Source organism: Leuciscus leuciscus, assembly GCF_965113295.1.
Source record: "Leuciscus leuciscus genome assembly, chromosome: 3".
NCBI lineage: Eukaryota > Metazoa > Chordata > Actinopteri > Cypriniformes > Leuciscidae > Leuciscus > Leuciscus leuciscus.
Genome location: NC_138727.1, coordinates 37,775,968 through 37,798,855, shown reverse-complemented (window position 1 = coordinate 37,798,855; position 22,888 = coordinate 37,775,968). Strand labels below are relative to the sequence as shown.

General features: G+C 37.0%; 1 protein-coding gene and 1 long non-coding RNA gene across 8 annotated transcripts in view; one reads left to right on the top strand and one right to left on the bottom strand.

Moving 5' to 3' along the window:
- The window catches only part of grin2bb (glutamate receptor, ionotropic, N-methyl D-aspartate 2B-b), a 115,488-nt gene that overhangs the window by 66,156 nt on the left and 26,444 nt on the right, over nucleotides 1-22,888 (bottom strand). The window lies entirely within an intron of this gene.
- LOC309494255 overlaps nucleotides 4,246-22,888 on the top strand; it is a 96,305-nt gene continuing 77,662 nt past the window's right edge. The window contains exon 1 of the long non-coding RNA XR_014204270.1: nucleotides 4,246-4,452. This is a non-coding gene — a long non-coding RNA (uncharacterized lncRNA). The remainder of the gene's footprint in view (nucleotides 4,453-22,888) is intronic.

Sequence of the window (22,888 nt, the reverse complement as noted above, 5' to 3'; positions counted from 1 at the left end):
GGATATTGCCTGACTTATTTTTCTTTTCTTTCTTTCCTTAGTTCCTTTTCTTTTCCGTTGAGAGTCTCGCTTTCTAAGTTAAGATTTTGTCACAAAGCTTCAGTGACCAACTCTATAGGCTTTGCCCGCCTCAAACTTTAACTTCAAACTGCAGAGACTCCGCTTCCATTCGTCCGCCAACACACCGACGTGATTGGCTTCCCAATCACGACCTCCACAAACCAGCAAACCTGGGAAATCCCTTTCAGCAAGGACCACAGAAGGGAATCCCCATCAAAGACAAACAACAAAAGCAAATAACACCTCCAGATCCTAGCCGAACTGGTGCATTGATATAAAATGTATTAACCCCATCTAAAAAGTGATAGAAGGATTAAATTGATGATTGATGGTTCATTCAGGTCAGGTCTTATAAAATGCATATATTAGAAACTTGGGATTTCATCATTTCACTCTCTTAAAACTCATTTCTTCCTCACGTTCTTTCTTTCTGCAACCCGTATGAATGTGTGTGTGTTAGAATAATCAATGAAGTCTTGTTTGTATTTAAAGAGAAGTCTTCTTACGAATGTATTGTCTTAAACTGCTGACCGTGCTAATAAATAGTGTCTTCACTATAGTTTGGATATTTATATGCGCTACAGAGTTGATAGTTATGGCCCGTTCAATTGAGGGCTGGACGATACATTTTTCGGCTGTAAAATAAGTGACTCTTTCGAAATTCCCCATCAAATTAATTAATAATTCCCTTTGAGATAAACTGACCTGTTTCTCTTACAGCATAAAAAAGAGTTAGCAGATATTAAGCAGACAGTCTATTAATACTCTACTCTACTAATACTCTAATGAATGGTAGTTGACATGTAGGTGCAAAGTTACTTTTAGTTAGTGTTTAGTTTAGTGTTACCCTTAATTTTGCTATTATAAACATTATCCAATAGCCAATGTGGCCTAAGTGATTAAAGACAGCATGAAACAGAAGTTGTGATTATGTGCACGAATAAATAATTTAAAATAAGCACTGCAATATTTCATAAAAATAAGATTTGTAAATGTTTACAATTTATTTAACAGCATTTGTGGAATAATGTTGATTACCACAAACTTGTCCTTCCCTTTCTTTAAATAAAAATAGATCTGGGTTACAGTGAGACACTTACACTTGAATTTAATGAGGCCAATCTGTAAATGTTCAAATACTCTGTTTAAAAAAATTATAGCCACAAGAAGTGTGAAACAAATTGCATACTCACCTTTTCTGTCTAAAATTAAATTAAACCAGTTGTTGCATGACAACCTAATGCCTAAAACCCTAAACTGACTGTAAAAATGAGAAAAACTTTACAGCACAAATAATACACAAGTTTTAAAGAATTGTAAAAGCTTCACCTTTCTGCTTTCACATCCTCTGAAAACTTTGCCCCATTTACTTACATTTCAGTGCCTCACCGTAGCCTTTTTTTGTTGCTTTTATAAAGAAAACAGTGGTGAGAATTATTTTTTGATAATCAACATTATGGCCCAAATGCTGTCAATTGTGCTTAACTTGTATTAAATCTGTAATGTTCCTTTAAGAATGTAAATAGGGTAATTTTAGATTTTATGTTGACTTTAAACCTTTGACAGCGTAATGATAGATGATCGTCTCTTTAAAAACGCATGCTGCTTGTCTGCACCAATACGTCAAGCTTGTCAATTGTAGCTGAACACATAGACCGCAAATGACGGAGACAGCGGGAAAAGGATGGATAGAGTAAGTGAAAGAGAAAACATACAAAAAAGGCAAGAGAAAGTGGAGAGGAAAGGGGGACAGTATGGAGGCAGAGTTTATATTTTTCATACCCTTCAACCCCGTATGGTAATTAAATTCACAGCTCTTTTCAGTTAATAGAGCTCATTAGTAACACAGAGGATAAAGGCAATTAGTCACTTATTGACACATGTAAGCCTTGTGAAAGAGCCAAAATTCTCACACACACGCACACACACACACACACACACACACACACGCCATGAATTCTTTGCTGAAAGCTCAACGCTTGATCTTTATCAAAAGCACCAGGGTGTGGAGTGTGCACGTGTGCAAGGTGCATTAGTATGTATCAAGGGTCTTTAAACTGCCTAAATAATCTCAAGGTAGTGAGGGTAGAGATAAAGAGGAGAGAAAATTGGAAAGAGGAGAGGAGGAAAAATACAGAAAAGGTATTGTACGTAAGTGGTAAGGTAAATGTCCAGTGGATATTGATGTGTGTAAACTATTTTACACAAATGGAAAATTGAATTTTCAGTCTTACTTATCGATGAGTCCTGAGATTTATTCGATGTAGAGATAACTTACATGGCCATCCAAAATAATAAGGAATGCATTTGTGAATTCTATCAATATGTCCTTTTTTATCTGCATTTATGGCAATACATTTGTTTTAGGTTGTAATCAAACCAATTTAATCCCAGTTTAATGTAAAAAAACAACAACTATGATTCCCCCCCAAAAGTGTAAACACTGTGAAGAGCTTTCCAACCACACAGACATAACAATATCGGCTCGACCAATGGCTTGACTTTGTGGAAGAACTACCCATTTATTCAGCCAATGACAGATCAAGATGCACCCGGAAATCTGTCACTTCTCTTCCGTACCATTTTCTTCCTTCTACACTACAAATAGTGATAAAAGGCCATTTCTACATGGTCTAACTCCTTTAAAATGTGTTTGTTTAACCTAATGTACTCATGTTGCTGTTGATTGGGTGATATTAAATCATATTTCTGACTTATAAATTACCACATATTATCACTTTTTTCATTTCTTTGGTTACCCTTTTTTTTTTATCTTTTTTTTTATTCCATTTGGTGACACCAGGGGCACACAAATAATACATTTAACTTTTATTTTTGTGGAAACTGTGATACATTTTTTTCCAGGATTCTTTGATGACTAAAAAGTTCAAAAGAACAAATCTGAAATAGAAATCTTTTGCAACATTCTAAAAGGATTTCTTCGAAATATAAATATTTTGTAACATCATTCAAGGCTTTACTCTTTACCATAACTTATGCTCAAACTAATTCATCCTTGCTGAATAAAAGTATTAATTTCTATCAAAAAATATTACTGATCCTAACATTTTGAATGGTAATGTACCTTATTTTTGTCAAAACATGAACAGAACAGGCTGTTCTTTTGTGATCTTTGGTGTTTTCTAGTGAAGGCGATGCTTTCATTAAGCTTCATTAGAGGAATGAATACAAGCTTTTTAAAGCGCTGTGCCTGAATATGGAAAAATGCCTCCAATTTATATGGAGAGTGTGTGAGTCAGAATGTTTTTTTCTATAATGAGTGTGTTACATGAGGAAGTGTGTGTGTGTGTGTGTGTGTGTGTGTGTGTGTGTGTGTGCCCAGTGAGAGTCAAGTACCGTGTAAAATGAATGTCATTCAGTTCATAACCCTTACACTGTATTTGTGGACTGTTTTACATTCCCAATCTCTCCCTTTCTTTTCTTTCATCTCAAGTATCCTCGTCTCTTCTTCCCCTTCCCATTTATTGATCTGGCAGCTCATCCCTCCTTCTTCACCATATACTTTTCTCTACCATTGCCTCTTTCATGACAACTCGCTTTCTCTGTATGCCGTTCTCAGTCTCTCCATGGCATGCAGCCCTGCACTTAGTATTTCACACAAATTCTCCTCCACCTCCCAAGTTCTCCTCCTCGATTCATCTCGCTTCCGTCATTCCCTTCCTTGTCACTTACTCGTTATTCCTCCCCCTCATTCTCCACCTTTCTCACTCCACCCTCTTACATGCAAATTTCCTCTCAAAATCTCTCTCTCACACACTATAGTACACATTAGCTACAACATTAAACATGTTATAGCTCATTTGTACTGGCTACTCATTAAGAACATAATTACAGATTGATTTTAAGGATCTTTTATTGGTTTTAAAGGAATTCATTATTTGGCACCCTCACGCAATTCGGACTGATGGCCAAAAAATGCTCCAAATCATTGTTTAAGGTCTTCAAATGCTGAGCAATACTGTTACTCTCTGTAAACCAGAGATCATCAAGAGAAGCTGCGTTCATTTCGCTGCATCCATTTTGTTTAGATTACAGATCTAGAAGTGTCTACCAATGGAAATAAGACACACTAAGAATTTATACTTATTTTACTTCAAATTAAAAATTCAATAAAATGACAAAAGATATTTGTCTCATTATTATTATTATTCTAATTATTATTTATGCTCCCTCAGGGCTCTACAGTGCGCCCATTTCACTCGCACATGCGAGTAAATATTTCGGCGTGCGAACGTGAAAAAATATTTGGGCGCACTCGTGCGAGTGACACAGCATTTTTCTATAGAAACAGCTGCAAATACATCATCATGAGGAGGGGCAGAGTAGGACACTATATTACCGGGAGATCAGTTATTTAGGCCTAAATCTTCAGTAGATAGCAGAGCACATGAGCGGAGTGGAGCGGTGAGAATCTCACGGAACTGTTCACCCCTCCGCTCCCCCGCTCAAAGCTACATCACGCCGCTCCGCTCATTTTCGCTCAGCGCAGTTTGCTTCGCGCTCCACTCAAATCGCCCCCCGCTCGCTCCAAAAAAGGAAAAAAATCTACATGTATATCACTTTCTAGCGGCCCCCAACCTTTTTTGCGTCACGGACCGGTTTAATATCAGACAATATTTTCACGGACCGGCCAAGGTGTGGCGGATAAATACAACAAAATAAAATGATACGAACGGCATAAAAAATTGGGTATTTTTTAAAAAATAGCCTATAATAATAAACGTGAATCCAATGTGTAGGCCATGCTAGCAACTTTATTAGCAGCGTCCTCTAACATCGCGCCTAAAGACAACTGAGAAAGTCTGAACACAAACAAAATGCCCCCAAAAGAGAAAAAATCTCCATGTTTTCAGTGCTGATGCGTTCATGTAACATGTAGGCCTAAGGGTGGCACTGCCAATAACGCACCTAAAAGCTGTCACAACGAACCGGCAAAATTAATGATTATGAATATGTAAAATATAGCAGGAGACATTTTAATTGTTTACTAATAAACAATTTTTTTTATGTCTGTGTCGGCTGGAAAGATGCTGACTCGCGATCTTCGCAGTATTGAACGCCCCAGAGAGAAATGCACATTTCATACGGATTACATAAGAGAGCAGTCTGTTTTCTTTCATTTTGAATTGTTCTGTTTAAAAGTAGACATTTCAAGCTTTATATATGTCTCAGGTCTGTCAGGCAAGTAGGCTATACGCTGAGTTTCGGTTCATTTATGAGACAAACTCCAGGTTCACCCGCCGGCGCCTTCGTGTCGTGATTATCTATTTTCTAATATATTTACTTATTTATTAAATCCAGACAATTGGTTGATGAAACATTGATCAAAATTAAGATACAATTAATACAAAACGAAATTAAATTCAAGGACAGGTTTTGTGCTTTCTGTTTGAGGTCTCAGTGAAAGTTTTAAAGCAGTCTTTTAGAGCCGCTTTCAGAGCGCTCACGTCCGTAACGGAGAACTGTCCCATCTGTAACATTGTTTTTTTTTTTTTTTTTAATAAATTTCTAAATAAATGCGACTTAAGGGGGTCACACACCGGACGCGCAGCGCCACGTCTTTTAAATTCGAACACACTATTCTCTATGAGAGTACACACACCGGCGGCGCCTTTCGGCGTCTGTCCGCGGCGGCTCAGGACCGTGTTCAAAATCCTGCCGCGACACAGAGCGCCATTTACATAGTTTTATATTAAATTTACATGTATGTGTCTCAAATCGTAGTTAATGTATATACGGACTTCACCCTGTGCTGCAATATACATTTAGTTTTATATTTATTTACAGAAATCAGAAAATTGCTGATGTTATCGGATTTTCAGGTGAGAGTTGTCCTAGATGTGGCGCAGCGCGGCGCTGAGCTGCGCGTCCGGTGTGCGGCCGCCTTTATAGTCCAGTGCGACTTAGGCTATGCCTATATATGTTTTTTCTTCTTCATGGCGCATTTTTTGACTGATGCGTGGCGTGAGCGGAGCGGGAAATAGGGCGACGCTCCGTCCTTTTGAAATTGCCGCTCTGCGCTCTGTCCAAGATCCGCCCGCTCGCTCCCGCTCCACTCCGCTCACATGCTCTATAATGATAAACTTATACAACAAAAATGACTGTGCCCCCAAATATTTGTCAGTGCTCCTAAATTTTTTTATTTAGGCGCACCAGCGCTCCTTGTTCAAAAAGTAAGTGTAGAGCCCTGTCCCTGATTCTCCAATTATTTTTTATTAATGTGACAGCTTTATTGTTTTCCTATTTTTATTTTTAATTCAATACACTGAAAAAGAATTTACCGGTGGAGGATTTACTTGAAAAAAGCTAAAAGATTCCCTCAGAAATTGCTAGTAAATAAATTTCATTAATTACCAAAGAGACAGCAAGTAACACATTGAATTAAACGTAAAATTTTGAAGTATAAATACTCCAATACTCCAAAAATCTGTTTAATTTACAGTGACAAATGTTTACACACAGTGTACACTCAGAAAATCTTTCAAATAATAATTATTAGTAATTGTACATTTACTCAACTAAGAGATGCTTTTATCCATTGACTTACAAGTGAGAAATATAACAAGCAATTTATCATACAATAGTAGTAGATAAGTGCTTTATTTTTTAATACACAATTTCCCATTCCAGTGTAATTAATTCAACACTTTTGTCTTCTTTTACCGCAATCACTTTCTTACTTAATTTTGATATAAAAATCATTTATTATTATTATACTAGTAGTAGTAGAATGTTGTTAATTCAGATTTCAGCAAAACTATCTGAGCTGCATTACTTAATGCCTGCAGCATTTACCACAGCATAACCAATCTCTCTCCCTCTTTCACTAACCCTCTTCTTACAGCTGTTATCCTCTGCTACTCTCCTTATCTCTGCACTTCACTTTCTTTCTTTTTTTTTTCTTTTTTTTTGAGGGAGATAATTATTTCTTTAACTTTCGCTTCAAGGAAGTCCATCTCCATCCTTCCTCTCTCTCTCTCTCTCTCTCTCTCTCTCCGTTTATCTCTCTGCACTATATTTTTTTTGCTTGAATTTGAATATCTTTCCGCTTTGACACTTCCTGACTAGGGACAGCTGCACTGTCAGTAACAGTAACAGGAGAAAGAGAGAGGGAGAGAGAGAGAGGGAGAGGGAGGGAGAGAGAGAGAGAGAGAGAGAGAGAGAGAGAGAGAGAGAGAGAGAGAGGAGAGAGAGAGAGAGAGAGAGAGAGAGAGGAGGGAGAGAGAGAGAGAGAGAGAGAGAGAGAGAGAGAGAGAGAGAGAGAGAGAGAGAGAGAAAGAGAGAGAGAGAAGGAAGGGTGTGTATATGGAGAGATTTCTAATTCAAAGAGACATGCAGTGTTTCCGTGGCAACGTGGTTTCCATCGTTACGTTCTAGCTAAAGATGCCATTAGAGTGAAAAAATACTCCCCACACACTCACAGAAACAAGCACAATCTGAAACATATATATATGCAAAATCACATTCAAATGCTAACAGACAAATACACATACAAACCCTATAGAAAAAAAAACATGGAGCAATTCAAAATTGTACATTTTTGAAGAAATCGGTGGTTTTGGCCAATGTAAATCTCACTGCCACAGTGCCAGGGTTTTATGGGTTGCTTCCAGGGAATAGCTATGGGATTTCTAGCATTCAGGATAGTTGCTTACTGGCTCAAGTTAAACAAGCCCAATGATATTCTGGTCAACTAAGTTTAGATTCAAATGTAACATAAGTTAAAAGAATAATTTGCTCAAAAATTTAAACTCTGTCATGATTTACTCACCCTGTCTGTTTTTTTTTTTGTGTGTTTTTTTTTGCTTATTTGTTTGCTGTCATCAACACACGTGTGCAAAATATCAGCAGTATGTAGAGACTGTGTGAATCTATCGTTGTGCAAATTTTTGTCATCATTTACTCATCCTCATGTATATCCAAACCCGTATGCATTTTAATTTCTGAAAAATGCTGTTTAATTTTATGAACAAAAACATTCTTCAAAATATCTTTTGTGTTTCACAGAAGAAAGAAATGCATACGGATTTGAGTAAATGACGACAGAAATTTGCACAATGATAGATTCACATACAGTCTTTACATACTGCTGATATTTTGCACACATGTGTTGCTGACAGCAGTATAGATATGACATTTATAGGGAGTTTTTTAATGCTGTGCTGGTATAACTGCATGCATGACCTTAGCATTTGTTTGACCCAAGCAATGTATCTTTGCAATCATTTTGTGTTTTATGCATGCATGAATATGATTCAGAAGGAACAGCGCTCATATTAAAACAACAGCTGAGATACGGTCATGCCACTGTCCCTCAGCCAACAACACAACGGCAAGTTCCCTCGCCTAACGTCCTTATGTGTGTGAGTCTGCGTGATGGGTCTTTACAACTGCGCTATCAATCACACTTCAACAACCCTGTGTGCTTTAATAAACAAAATGAGGGTACAGTAGATCTTGGCTTGAAAACGTTGATAATTCTGACTCTGAAATCTGATTGTATGAGCCAACTATCTCAAATAGCCAATACCTGTGGCTGCATATATACAGTATATAACTGTTTTCTAGTTTAATATATTTTTAAAATGTGTTCCTTATTCCTGATTTTATTGTAATTTATTCCTGTGGTGGCAAAGCTGAATTTTCAGCATCATTACTCCAGTCTTCAGTGTCACGTGATCCTTCAGAAATCATTCTAATATGATGATTTGCTGCTCAAGAAATATTTCTTATTAGTAGTAGTATTATCAATGTTGAAAACAGTTGAGCTGCCTCAATTTAATGTATCTTTCCTGATAAAAGTCATTTCTTTTAGAAAAAAAATGTAATGACCCCAAACTTTTGAACAATAGTGTACATAAATAAAAAATGTCTAAAATGTAATATATAATAACTTGAATTCCGAACTTGAATTACCAAATTCCGAACTGAAATGAACTGTTTTAATCATATTGCCATTTTATACAGGCAAACTGCTTCATGCTATGCCTAATAACAGCCATTAACTGTGGTAAAAATCATTGTAATGCACAGCATCTTATGGATTTTTGCTTATACCAGCTCTTTGCATTCGTGTGTGTGATGAACGAGAGTATGTTTTGGGCTTGATTTATTCCTGTTAAGTGTGTTGTTCTGGCTGCACTGAATTGTATGTTCTAAACACTGTGGTCAGTGTGGATTTGTGTGTGTGTGTGTGTGTGTGTGTGTGTGTGTGTGTGTGTGTGTGTGTGTGTGTGTGTGTGTGTGTGTGTGTGTGTGTGTTAGTCTCTGGTGGTGAAAGTGAAGTGTTATTCTGTCAGTGCCAGACTGCATGAACATGTGTGTAAGTGTGTGTGTGAGTGTAAGATGAGAGAACTGTCTGTCCAATTAAGCAGCTGCCTCTCTCTCACCCTGAACAAAAGAGCATGGAGCTAAACGGTGACACACACACACACGCTTTGACAGAAGCACTTTGATCTTACGGTGCCCTAACAAACACAAACAAACAGAGTCAGACACTGACAGGACCTTTCAAAGTCACCCAAACCCAATACCACATACACACATGATCTAGGTTTGTGTAAAGTATCTGGTGTGATTGTCACGATGACATAGATCACACTCACAACCTGATATGATCTTTATATCGCAGAACGGTAAAACAGTCATACACACATGCGCGCACAGACCTTGTGATCTTTGGCATGCCTGGTGTCTTCATATTTTCCCCCTTTGATCTAGCAGACACTCTCACATTTGGACTCCTGTGATCTCTGAGGAGAGTCTTACACACACACACACACACACACACACGCACAAAGGACGGCACACTGTAGCACTTCCAAGTGACTTCAAGAAGCACCAAATGATGAAAAAGAGGAAGAGTTAGAGACCAAGAAAGGGAGAGAGGTTCTGCATTATCTATGCATCCATGGTGCATTTGTATAATAAGGGTGAATAAAGAATTCCAGGAGCCTGTCAACTACAAAGGACCAGAGGTGAGAAGAAAAGAGGAAAAACAGCAGAATGAAGAGAAGAGAAGAGACAATTGGAACAAGAAAAGTGGAGAAGAGACAAGACGAGACAACAAGGCAAGAAACAAGAAGAGACGAGAAGAGAAAAGATGAGAAGAAATGAGGAATGAGACAAAATGAGAAGAGAAACGAGAAGAAATTAGAAGAGAAATTAGATGTTATGAGATGAGAAATGAGACATGATGAGAAGAGAAGAGACAAGAAGAGACGAGAAGAGACAAGATGAGAAGAGAAACAAGAGAAGAGACGAGAAATGAGACGACAAGAAAAGAAACAAAAAAGACGAGAAGAGACAAGATAAGAGACGAGGAATGAGATGAGAAGAGAAACAAGAAAAGAGACAAGAGAAATGAGACGTGATGAGACGAGAAATAAGACGTGACGAGAAGAGACAAACAAAAAGCAAAGAGAGGATTTGAAACAAGACAAAAAAATTGGAGAAGAGACTAGGCGAATGGAGAGGCTGAAGAGAAGAAAAGAAAAGAAAAGAAAAATGAGACAAAACAATATGAGAAGCAAGGAGTCAAGATGAGACAATACAAGAAATGTAGAAAAGAGACAAGGCGAGCAGAGAAGAGAAAAGATACTAGGCTAAATGAGACAAAATGAGAAGAGAAACGAGGATAAGAATCAAAACGAGATGAAACGAGACAAGTGGAGAAAAGACAAGATGAGATGAAGAACAGAGCAGAGACAGGCAAGATAAGACTAGGAGAGAAGAATAAAGATGAAACAAGATAAGAAGAGTGGACAAGAGACAAGACAATATGTAGTGAAGAGAACAGAAGAGAGAAGGCGAGACAAGGAGAAAAAAGAAGAGCAGAGTCGAGACGATTCAAGGGAGACAAAGAGAAGAGACGAGAAATGTTAAGACAAGTGAAAAAGAAAACAGAAGAGACAAGGTGAGATAATGAGAGACGAGTCAAAACAATACAAGAAGTGAGGTAAAGAGACAAGAAGTGTTCAGACAAGTGAAGAAGAGAACAGAAGAGACAAGGTGAGACGATGAGGGGAAAAAATGGCAGAGCCATATCGATACAAGAAGAGGTAAAGAGATGAGATGTTGAGGCAAGCGAAGAAGAGAACAGAAGAGACATTTAACCAAGAGACGAGATTGAGAAGTGGAGCAAATTGATGAGACAAGTGACGAGCAGAGAAGACTAGACTAAAGCGATATAAGAAGAGACAAGTCAGAGAACAATTCAATGTAAAAGTGGCTGAACAGTTTATTTCTCTTGTCCTTATACCTTCTCTGTCTTTGAGAAAGGTTTTTGTTCCTCAAGTCATTCACAAATGCTGCGACAAGAGCCACAGAAGGAGAAAAACAGATGAATTAAGAAATAGAAAATGGTTCAGGAGAGAGACAGCATGAGCTCTGTGCTCAGCATCTGAGTGCGGCACAGGCTTTATCTCCATAAAACTGATCGGCAGAACACTATAGCCTAGCAAACCCCAGAGTGTGTGCTTGTTTGTCTGTGTATCTGTGTCCCCGCGCAAGGCTAACACCACCAGCCCGTCTGAGGATTAGACCCAAACTCCCTAGCAACGGTCCGAACGTGCGCACCGACACTCGCCTCTAATACAGCTGACTCCACGGGGCGAGAATGAAGGGATGAATAAGTAACCCATTCATCAATTTTGGCCTTCACCTCTCAGCGCTCACAAGCACCTTATTGCTCCCCACTGCAACAGCTGGGAAACAATGATGATGGTTTAATACCAGGGGCTTATGGACAGGATCTAATCAACAGCCTAATCACAGAGAATAATAGCGCCGTCTCTATCTCCCCAACGCAGAATGTGAATTCGGGCTGAAAGACAATGCATTTCACTGGCTGCACAGCGCAGAAAACTGACTTTATTAGCCTATGTTGGAGACACGACAAAAGTATTTGTGTATGCAATTTAAATTGTTGCTATGAAGAGGCAATGCAGAGGAACAATTCCAACTTCTTTGGTTTCAAGTTAAGCTGTATTCACAGCATTTGTGGCATATGTCAATAACGACAGAAAATAATAATGACTCGCACCTCGAAACAAGCAAAAATTGAGGTTACAGTAAGGCAATTACTGTGGACGTATATGACACATGGCAGTAAACTTTACAAAATGCACAGTTTCAAAAGTCTGTGTAAGGTCTTATAGTAATCATTTTGAAACAGAGTATTTTATTTTAGTCTTGTGTAATATCCAATCTTTCAGCTTTTTTCATGACGGGTAAAACAGGTAAATATAATAATTTTCCTCAAGGTTACCAGATAGAGAGGTGACATAGGGCCAGATTTACTAACAGCTTGCGCCAACGCAAACACTATTTTGTAGTTTTTTAAAAACTACTATCAGGATCTACTAAAGACACGCAGTGAAAAATTTGCACTGAAAAGGCGTGGAAAGTTATTTTTGCGGCTGACCTTATTGCATATGCATTTGTAGGAGTTTCCCTTTCAGACGCAAAATCTATTGAAGGAGAGTATTTAAATGAATAACGCAAGGTGATTTACTAAGGTTTGTGCTAGTTTAATTTATTGGTATTTGCACCATTATTTACCACCCCCCAAAAAAATTCTTAAACCAGACGCTAATTTGTGCTGCTCTTGGTAGATTGTGTTGGTCATTATGGAAATGATACGGCTGCGTCTGTGTCCTTAAAATTGTGTGTCGTCAGTGGATCACGTGCAGAACTTTCCACTCCCATCAGCGCTTTTTTGGAATTTAGCTCTTACGCTAATTTCCCCTGTTTAGTAAATCTGGCCCATAATCTGTAAAACACTGTTTATATGGAACAAACTCCAATCACAGGAATTATATCCATAATGCATATCCATAGTTTAGCCACCAAGAAAGATTTTGACAACTAATAATGTTTTAAAAATATGTATAGCTCAAATAATCAGGCCTTCACTTAAAGACCTCCTGTGGTGATGGTGGTGAGGTGTTTTTAATATGCTTTAAGACAAACTATGTGCAAATTCATAAGTTAACACCATTGAACTTCAGACAGTGTCAAAAACGCGGTTTGAAATCGCTGATGTTTCTGACGTCAAAAACTACCTTGTAATGTCAACGTGTGGGCGGGCTTTAGCATATCATTAACTATGACCGCTCTGAAGCAGTGGAGTCTCAAGAGAAGCCAGGTTATCCCGGTATATTTTTCTGCTAATAATAAAAATTGGGTAGATTTAGCAATATAGTGGGTGCATGATGTATATTACGAAATTATGATGAACTATATGCTTTTCTCCACTGAGTTGTTCAAAGCGTTTCTAAGGATGCTGATTTTTAGAAGGCAGCTGTCTGACTCTGAGATGGTGAACGGGAACATGGTTTGTGTAACATTAGCAACACATTATTACCTGTTTGATAACATAGTCAAGCAAAAAGCTAATCATATTAATTACCATTATGTGTCTGACCAACCCAATCTCACGGCAATTCGTACGAATTTTACGAGGTGGCTAATTCGTATGAATTCGTACAAATGACCTACCCCTGAACCCGCCCCTAAACCTACCCGCCACTGGGGTTTAGACAAATCGTACGAATTCGTACGAATTAGCCACCTTTTACTCACTCCTACGAATTCGTACGAACTGGTCGTGAGATAGCGTTGGTCTGACATTGTGCAGCGTTTACCTTAGTAAGTTGGCCGAGTGAATCTCTGAGCTGGTGTGAGTGAGTGGAGGCAGGGCTAATTAGCATATTCATGGATCCGCGTATACTAAACAAGGCATTGGTGTAGAGTTGCATTCAAGCTATTTTAAGGCATGAAGAATTTTTTTCACAGGAAAAAACATTTAAATATATCATTTTGGTGATCAAAGATGAGTTTTAAGGGATACAATTATTAACTACAGGGGAGCTTTAATATTTCATGTAAGTGCCTTGAAAAATAGCTTCACATTTTTGTTTTTTAACCCTCCAGATTACTAACTGTTTTGTATTTTTTATTTAATAATGTTTTTGTTATTAATAATAATAATTTTTACAATTATACAGTGAAAAATTATTCTCTGTGGAAATCAACATTTCACCACAAGTGCTGTCTTGTGCTTGTATTCAACCAAGCCACACTGAGGCTTAAAACTAATATTTAACTTTTATTATGTACCATCCTGTACAATTTCCTTCACTTCTCCCATGTCTGCCCTCCCCATCTGAGCAGAGAGCTTTGAAGAGTGTGTGTTTAATGGTCTCTTAGCCTGAGCGCAACCTTTGATTCTTGCTTTGGCCTTTCAATAAATCACAACCTGTGTTCCAAATCACAGGGTCCCTATGCTTTGCTTATTGCTCCCTACACACTGAGCAGTTCACTTCCTTCAAAAGAAACATGGCTCATTTGGCACAAACACTGGAATGCACAGGTTAGAGGTTTTATGCATGACATAAACTCATGTAAATAAATATAATACTAAAAATATAAAGATTAATGGTCATACTTTCATATGTATATACATACATATAATACCTTCATGCTACGTAAAAAAACCATGATTAGATATTTCATATTTCATGATTAGATATTTCAATTAATATAACATATTAATACATTTATTATGTTCTATTGTATATATATATATATATATATATATATATATATATATATATATATATATAAATATATAAAATATGTATAATTATATACACTACCATTCAAAAGTTCAAGGTCAGTACTATGTAAAAAAAAGAAAAAAAAAGAAAAATATATATACTTTTATTCAGCAAGGGCTAAATTGATAAATTGATCAAAAGTGCCAGCAAATACATTAATGTTACAAAAGATATCTATTTCAAATAAACGCTGTTCTTTTGAACTTTCTTTTTATCGAAAAATCCTGAAAAAAATGAATCAAGGTTTCCACAAAAATATTAAGAAGCACAATTGTTTTCAACATTGATAATAATGAGAAATGTTTCTTTCATATTAGAATAATTTCTGAAGGATCATGTGACACTGAAGACTGGAGTAATGATGCTGAAAATTCAGCTTTGATTCACAGGAATAAATTACATTTTAATATATATTAACATAGAAAACAGTTATTTTAAATTTAAGAATATTTAATAATTTGCAGTTTTTAACTGTAGGTTTGATCAAATAAATGCAGCCTTGGGAAACATAAGAAACTTCTTTCAAAAACATAAAAACATGTGTTTCCAACCCCAAACTTTTTCTTGTTTTTAATCAGTTTAGTTTGTCATACTCAAATCCCTAAATTTTGTTTTAAAGGGCCCCTATTATGGATTTTTGAAAATGACCTTTCATGTAGTGTGTAACATAGCTCCAAGTGAAGGAAAACATCCTGCAAAGTTTTAAATCTGAAAGTGCACCATATATAAAGTTATTGTCTTTCAAAAGTAAGAGTCGACTCTGAGTCAATGAAATTAATTGTTTTTCAAACGAGTCATAAGCTGTTTCGTTGTGACGTCAAGATGAAACATTAGTATATTGCCCGCCCACTTATTGCGCGCGCAGACACCAGGGAAAACCTGAACCTCAAACCGGCAGCTGATTCCTGTGGATACTGGATAGCATCATGTCGAGAAGACGCTGTGCTCTACAATGTGAAGGTAAAGCCAGTTTTTTTTCACTGCCCAAGGACGAGCATGTGAAGAATTACTGGTTAAAATTCATCTTTACCACGATATCACAGCAGTATAATCCTAAACTTTTGCTGTGTCCCCTTTATTTCACTGACGACTGCTTCTCAAATCTCGGAGTTCAATGCAGGATTCGCAAACCACTTGCTCTTGAAAGATGGTGTTAAAAATACTTTTTTATATTGTGTAGGTCTCCTGCTAACTGGCTAACTCACATTATCACTGTCTAACTGAAATACTTCTGCTAATCAGTTTGTGGGCCACTATTACCTATAACTGTGTCTATTAATGCAGATTGTCTGTCATTCTCACTACTTTGAGGAAAGATTAATCATGGAGCAAGATTTGTTTTACCAACGTTTATGTTACACCAGTCATTCACATCAGTCATTCAGGCTAGAGCTCGGCTAACGTATACATTGCATACATACACTGTTATTGATACAGTTTCCACGTATTCACCGCATTATATTACAAAAATACTCTGTAAATAAATTAGTACAAATAAAATAATCAGTTTGTTGATGGACATGCACTTGTTAAAGGACAAGTTCGGTATTTTACACTTAAAGCCCTGTTTACAGATCGTTTCTGATGAAATAGAACGGTTAAGATTAAAATTCATTTTAAAAAGCATCTTTTGCAGCGATTTTTGTGTGAAAATCGACTGTCATTGTTTGTTACTGTCTTTAGTTTACGGTATAGGAAGCCTCAGGACAGCTGACGTTGTTATGGCAATGGGCGTTTTTGTTTTCGACGCGCGCTATACACGGTCATTTAGAGAGATTGACTCATCTGACGAGTCGTTTGAAAATCATTGAAAATGTGGTGATGTGCAGAGCCGATCAGCCCTATACGCACACTACGCAAGGTGCGTAGGGCCCCGCAAATTACTCAAGGCCCCGCCTCCCCCTCGTGTCAAAGCGCGTCAATCAATGTTTACAATATCGATGACAAAATGAAGCGGAACTATCCTTCTGGTCACGAAAAGAGAGAGAAAAAAACACCATGAGAGTTAATTGCGGCAACAGTTACCAGGTAGACTTGTGTTCTCTCCTCTCAAAGTTTAATGTCAGCAAAGACCAGTAGGCTAAAGTTAAGTTGATGTGAGTTGATTTATTATGCTTAATAAACGACAAAGGACAACGGTGTTTGTTTATAAACTGCAGCTCGGAAAAGATAACCGCGTCACGCGTTCATATGCGCGTGCATGAAATGAAACGTGCACTTTCCAACAGAAACATCTGTCGGGATTATAGTTTTAAAACAAGACGATGATTATCTAGTCGCTCAGTCAAGGTTTAGTTACAACTCTGCACTAATGCAATAATGAAAGCCATGTATTGACATTGACTATTGATAGGCTCCATTGAATTTAAAATGTTGATTGGCTGGAGATTCTGGTCAATATGGATGCACATCCCTCAGTAAATAATAACCATCAAGTATCAAGAATTACTTTTATCATTTAAAACACAGTGACATGCTATGGCGCCATTTTAGCTTTTATTCATTCACAGGATATGCATTTTTGATATCAATAATTCAATTTGTACTATTTAAAATGTGAATTCTTGATATTGAGAATGAACTTTTTACTAGTAACAATGTCTTCTGATATCAGGAATTACATTTTCACTAGAACTAGTTAAAGGAGGGATTGTAGTGGGAACACTGGGGTGTCAGGTGTGACTGTGTGGCAATGGCAAATGGTTCATGGCTCATGGGTCAGGTATGAGGGCCCCTAAACAGAATTTTGCTTAGGGCCCCAGGGAGGTCAGGATCGGCTCTGGTGATGTGCAAATGTATATTATGACGAAATTAAACAGTTTTTTAACCTTTGCTGCATGTAAACCTGTTGTAGGAAACTCCAAAACAACATAAGGAAACTTTAAAATAGCATAATGGGGGCACTTTATATGATTGGGAAATAAGGGTTAATAAGGGCATCCATAACCCTTTTTTAACCCATGAACAGAAACCAAACCTGAGGTGAATAAAAACTATTTCAGTGCCCAAACTTCAGGATTAAGCAGGTTACACCATGAATGGTGGGTGAATTTCCCTGCCCACTCCCAATGAAATATCGATGCACACTTGTTCCCTATACCGACTACATTTATATGCAGAGCAATTGAAACGTTCTAAATCTCCTCTTCTGCCTTTTCCTGACTCCCTCGTTTTCTTTCTCTCTCTCGCTTTCCTTCTACATATATATAGAAATGTATGTAGCAGCGGTTGCCATGCCAACGCATGCAGCCCACAGAGTGTGTTTGGGGTTGGGTAGAGAAAGACAGAAAGAGAGAGTGGAAGAGAGAGAGAGGGTGTAAAAGTAATTATTAAGAAAAAGACAGGGTTGAAAACACTCTTCAATCCCCTCTATTTAACCACCACCTCCTGTGGCATGTCACACATCTCTCTCGTCCGTTCACATGCACAATGCATTCACTCCCCCATCCGTGCTCGGGAATCGCAGTAGCTCTTTTAGATTCTCTCTTTTTTATTCAGTTTGTCCTATACACATATTTTTTTGCCCCTCTGTGATCATCCCTTAATGCAAAATTTCTCCAAAAGTCACGTTTCATCTCTTTCAATCAGTTTTTTTGTGTTTTTTGAATGCCTCGATTTAGATGTAAGCGTGTTGTAACTGTATGTTGAGTGCCTTCCTCTTCCTCTGTTTCACACCCACATGTTTCATTTTAAAACAGTCCCCTCTTCCTTTCCTCTATCTATCTCTCTCTCTCTCCCATCCTAGTCTTTTTCTACCTCCCTCTCCAGCTGTCATATTCATCCTTCCTTCTCTCCATCCATTATTGCTTTTTTTTTTCGAGTAGCATTCACTCGTTTGCAGTTTGATCTAGTGTTGTCACGATACCAAAATTATTGTTTCGATACCGATACCAAGTCAAGTATTGCGATTTCGATACTTTTTCGATACTTTTCCTGAAAAGGGAGAAACACTCTCAAATATCATTGCTGTGCTTTATTTTAAAACCGGGACAACATACTAATCATATAACACACTAATATGAACATATGAACAGCAGATATATTAAACATTTGAACAAAATATGAAATATAAAAATATAAAAAATTAATTAGAGCAATGACATTCAAGGTAATTTTTTTTTTATAAATTTAGCAGCATTATCTAATTTATCATAAGAAACATAAGAGCTTTATCTTGATTCTGAACTTTGAATAAAAATATGAACAGCGATTATATTAAACAATGTTTAATATTGGTAACATATGATAAGCCTCATTGGTGATATATTTGACATGTGGGGAGAGAGTTGTGGAAGGCCTACTTCATGTTAAACATAAATATATAGCAGCAAAGACAACGTCGGCAGTGTTGACGGCAAAATAGGCTACAGAATAATTCGTTCTGTATTGACAGGTGCAATATTTGAAAATCGATAATATTTTTTTTTATTACATTTATATTGTATTTATGTCAAAACTTTCAAACATCAAAATGTCATTTATTAATATGTATTCGTGTCAAAATGACATAGAAACATCTTTTCCTATTCTATTTTGCCTGGAAACGCTTCCAACACGCTTGCGTGTCGCGTGAAAAATAGGCGTCGGTTCTATTTCTAGCATGCACGCGTTTTCCGCGCGTCTCGAGCTGCGCCCAGATGGCAGTTAACATGGGAGCCGAAATAAAAACGGACACGACACGCAGCCAGTGTGTCGCCGGCCTTACAAATCTGGAACGCGGTCATTCTTAGAAGTATCGAAACTAATAAATTAAGGAATCGTGACGTTTTTAATTTCCGATTTACTTTTGAAGTATCGGTGCACCGTGCAACAGAGCAAGGTAGGCAACGTACTTCCATATGTCACTCCTCGCGTCATCTTTTTCTACGAGTCGTGGACCACTTGTGCTCGCACATGCAGCCATCTCGCTGTAGTGTTTTGTCACATGACACTGACAGCGGCAGGTTCTTTGCTGCGTGCGTCAGGAAAAAAAACACAGACGTCCATAGGGAGGCGTTTTTTTTTTGTTTTGTTTTTAAGTATCGATACTGATAAATTTAGGTATCGTGACGTTTTTAATTTCCGAGTATCGCGATACTTTTGAAGTATCGGTACACCGTGCAACACTAGTTTGATCTGTGTTTTCTTGCATTCAGACTAAGAAAGATGTAAAAAATGCTTTTACGTAAAGGGGCTTGAAATCTGTGGGGCTCCACGGACTCTGAGGCAGTTAAAAAAACTATTTAAACCTTGAAATAAATGAAAAGGTTTATGTTTTTGTAAACCAAAGTAACATTAAGACGCACAATAGAGAACAGCTGAGAATTTGAATGGTCAGATGTTCTTTGGATTGATATTAAATCACGCTTAAAAACATGATCATCAGGTTTTGCTCAAAACTGCGGAATAAATTCACCTTGAGTGCTGCTGTCATTAAAACAAAAAGGAGACAAGAAATACAAAGAATAAAATTTAAATTCATGGTAATTTTTCAGTTCACCTTTTCACTTAAATTTCCATAACAATAATATGATTTTAATTTGCAATAAAAAGTTATTATATACACTATCATTAAAAAATGTAGGGCAAGGCTGCATTAAATATATCAAAAGTGACTGTAAAAAAGACTTTCACATCGTTTAAAAAAAATGTATTTTTACATAAATACTGCTCCTTTTAACTTTCTATTCTACAAATAATCCTGAAAAAAAAAATCCATACAAATTTTAAGTGGCACAAAATGTTTTCAGAATTGATGATATTAAGATTTGTTTCTTGAGCATCAAATCAGCGTGTTAGAATGATTTCTGAAGGATCATGTGACACTGAAGACTGGAGTGATGATGTTGAAAATTAGGAATAAACTACATTTGAAAATGTATTCAAATAGAAAACAGTTATTTAAAATTGTAACAATGTTTAACAATATTACTGTTTACTGTATTTTTATCAAATATGGAAATATAGAATAAGAGACTTCTTGCAAATTAAAAAATCTACTTTTGAATAGAATAGTGTGTATATATATATGAAAAATAAAACATTTATATAAAAAAGTATTTTATCTATAATGTTTTTATTTATTATTATTTATAATGTTAAAGTGGAATTGAATTATATTTTATTCTAGGTTTAAACGATGAGTCAGTGTCACTGGATGTGATGTAGAGGTGCACTATAGTGCTTTTCTACATTAGCAGTGTGTCATCATAACTACTGTATTCATGAGTTTGTGTGACACCAGCGAGAAACAGCACTGAAACATGGGTCACAACAAAAGTGTTCGCTTGCAATGTGCAAATGCAAAAGTGTTGCATGGCTTCCCCTGCGATGCTGACAGCAACAGGCTTTCAATCAAAAACACTTCCTTTTTTTCAGCAGAGTGTCTAGATTTTTGGAGAGGTGGACTGGAGGATTATTTGAAACAAGGCACTGATAGTATCAGCCTGACATTGATAGCGTCAGCTTTCAAAACACTATCCATTAGTGAGGCCACCAGTAAAAATATTCCCATTTTGCACCACACCATAGTAGTTCACACCACAACTTTAACAATACAAACGGCACAGAGGAACGATATCGCTGGAATCACTTTCAGCAGGATTTTTTCCAGCTGTTGAACGATAAAAACAATGACAGCCAATCAGAATCCATCCTGCTGTAACGAGCTCGAGCACTTAAAGCGGCAGACGATTTAAAGCGGCTGGTGTGGACGCTGATATATAGTTATTGTTATAGTTAACTTTATAGGTGACAGCAGCACTCAAGAGGAATTCACATGCCATTGTCAGAAATGTGCTTATTTGATTAGTGACTGAGAAATATTGTAGAATCTAAAATATATTTCTGATTGATTTTATGTAATGTTTCTTCTTTTAAAGATAAATTTAAAGATAAAATGTTTAGTCAGAAAAAAAGTTAGATTTTATAGTTAATCTTTTTTTTATATTTCCATTTGGATTAAATTTAATTTATTAGGTTTGATTGTTTCCTAGTTTTTCAATGTAAAATTCTGAAGCCTGCTGTGTTGTGAATCAGTGTTGCAGAATAACAGACTCTAAAGTGACCACAAATGCAAAAAATTAAGTCACGCGGATTCACAACAGTTTCAACTGATTGAATAAAACATTTGAAAAAAAGAAATGGACAGATGTGGCATACTAAAACATAGCAGACGCAAATGACTGAAAATGCAAATGCAGAAGAGAATGTACTGTGCTCTCTCTCTCTCTGTGTGTGTGTATGCAAAAGTACGTGTGAGCAAATGTGTTGGATGAACCGGCCAAGCAGGTGCATCTAAACTCTCCCTGCTATACTCAACATGGACATCTAATGCTTCCGTGTGCCAGTGAGAGAGGCTGATTTTGTATGTGTTCCCATTAAGCATGAAATTAGCAGTGCGACTGCGCTCGTTAAGTATCCCAGTGCTCCTATGACTCCCCATTAACACTCGCGCACGGAACGGATAAGCCAGCACAATGCTTACCTAGAGTTAGTATGGTGGACAGAGTCCAATGTCACAGAGTAAAGTCACAGAATTAGAAACAAGTCTTAATAATGCTTATAATGGCTTATGTACGTATACTAGATGATTTTTTTTTGTTTTTTTCCCCCCATTTCTGCCTGTATATAATACAAATCTATACATCTCCATCAACTCCACTGCTCTTGGGAATGAAGAAGAGTCATAAAAGAAAGATAACAGTGCAATTATGTATGTGTGGTTGGATGGAAAGGCATCAAGCATGGTAAAATGTTTCCGCTAATTCAATTAGCCCCTTATCGAGCTCCTCAGTGGCTTACGAGAGGATGTGTTATGTTTTAGCAAACCTTCACCAACACTAAAAAGAGCTCCTCTCCTTGTAACACCCTGCAGATATGGCAAAAAATAGATCTAGAACAAAGAGATTGCTGACAGACGAGTTGAACATTCCCAATGCGTTTAAAACGGATCTATGTACATCTAAAATTAATGGGAGACATAAAAAATACCAGAATTAAAAAAGTAAGTTATTGTATTTTGCAAGTTGAAGTCAACTCTCAAGTCTTAACCATGAAGTTCATGTCTTCTTTAGCACCAATGACCTACGACGTCATCAAATCAATAATCATTTGGCAGTTCATTCTGAGTCAGTCTCTGGTTGATTTATTCCAGTGTTTTGGATCATAATCACATTGCATATCTAAACCGACAATTAAAAAAGAAT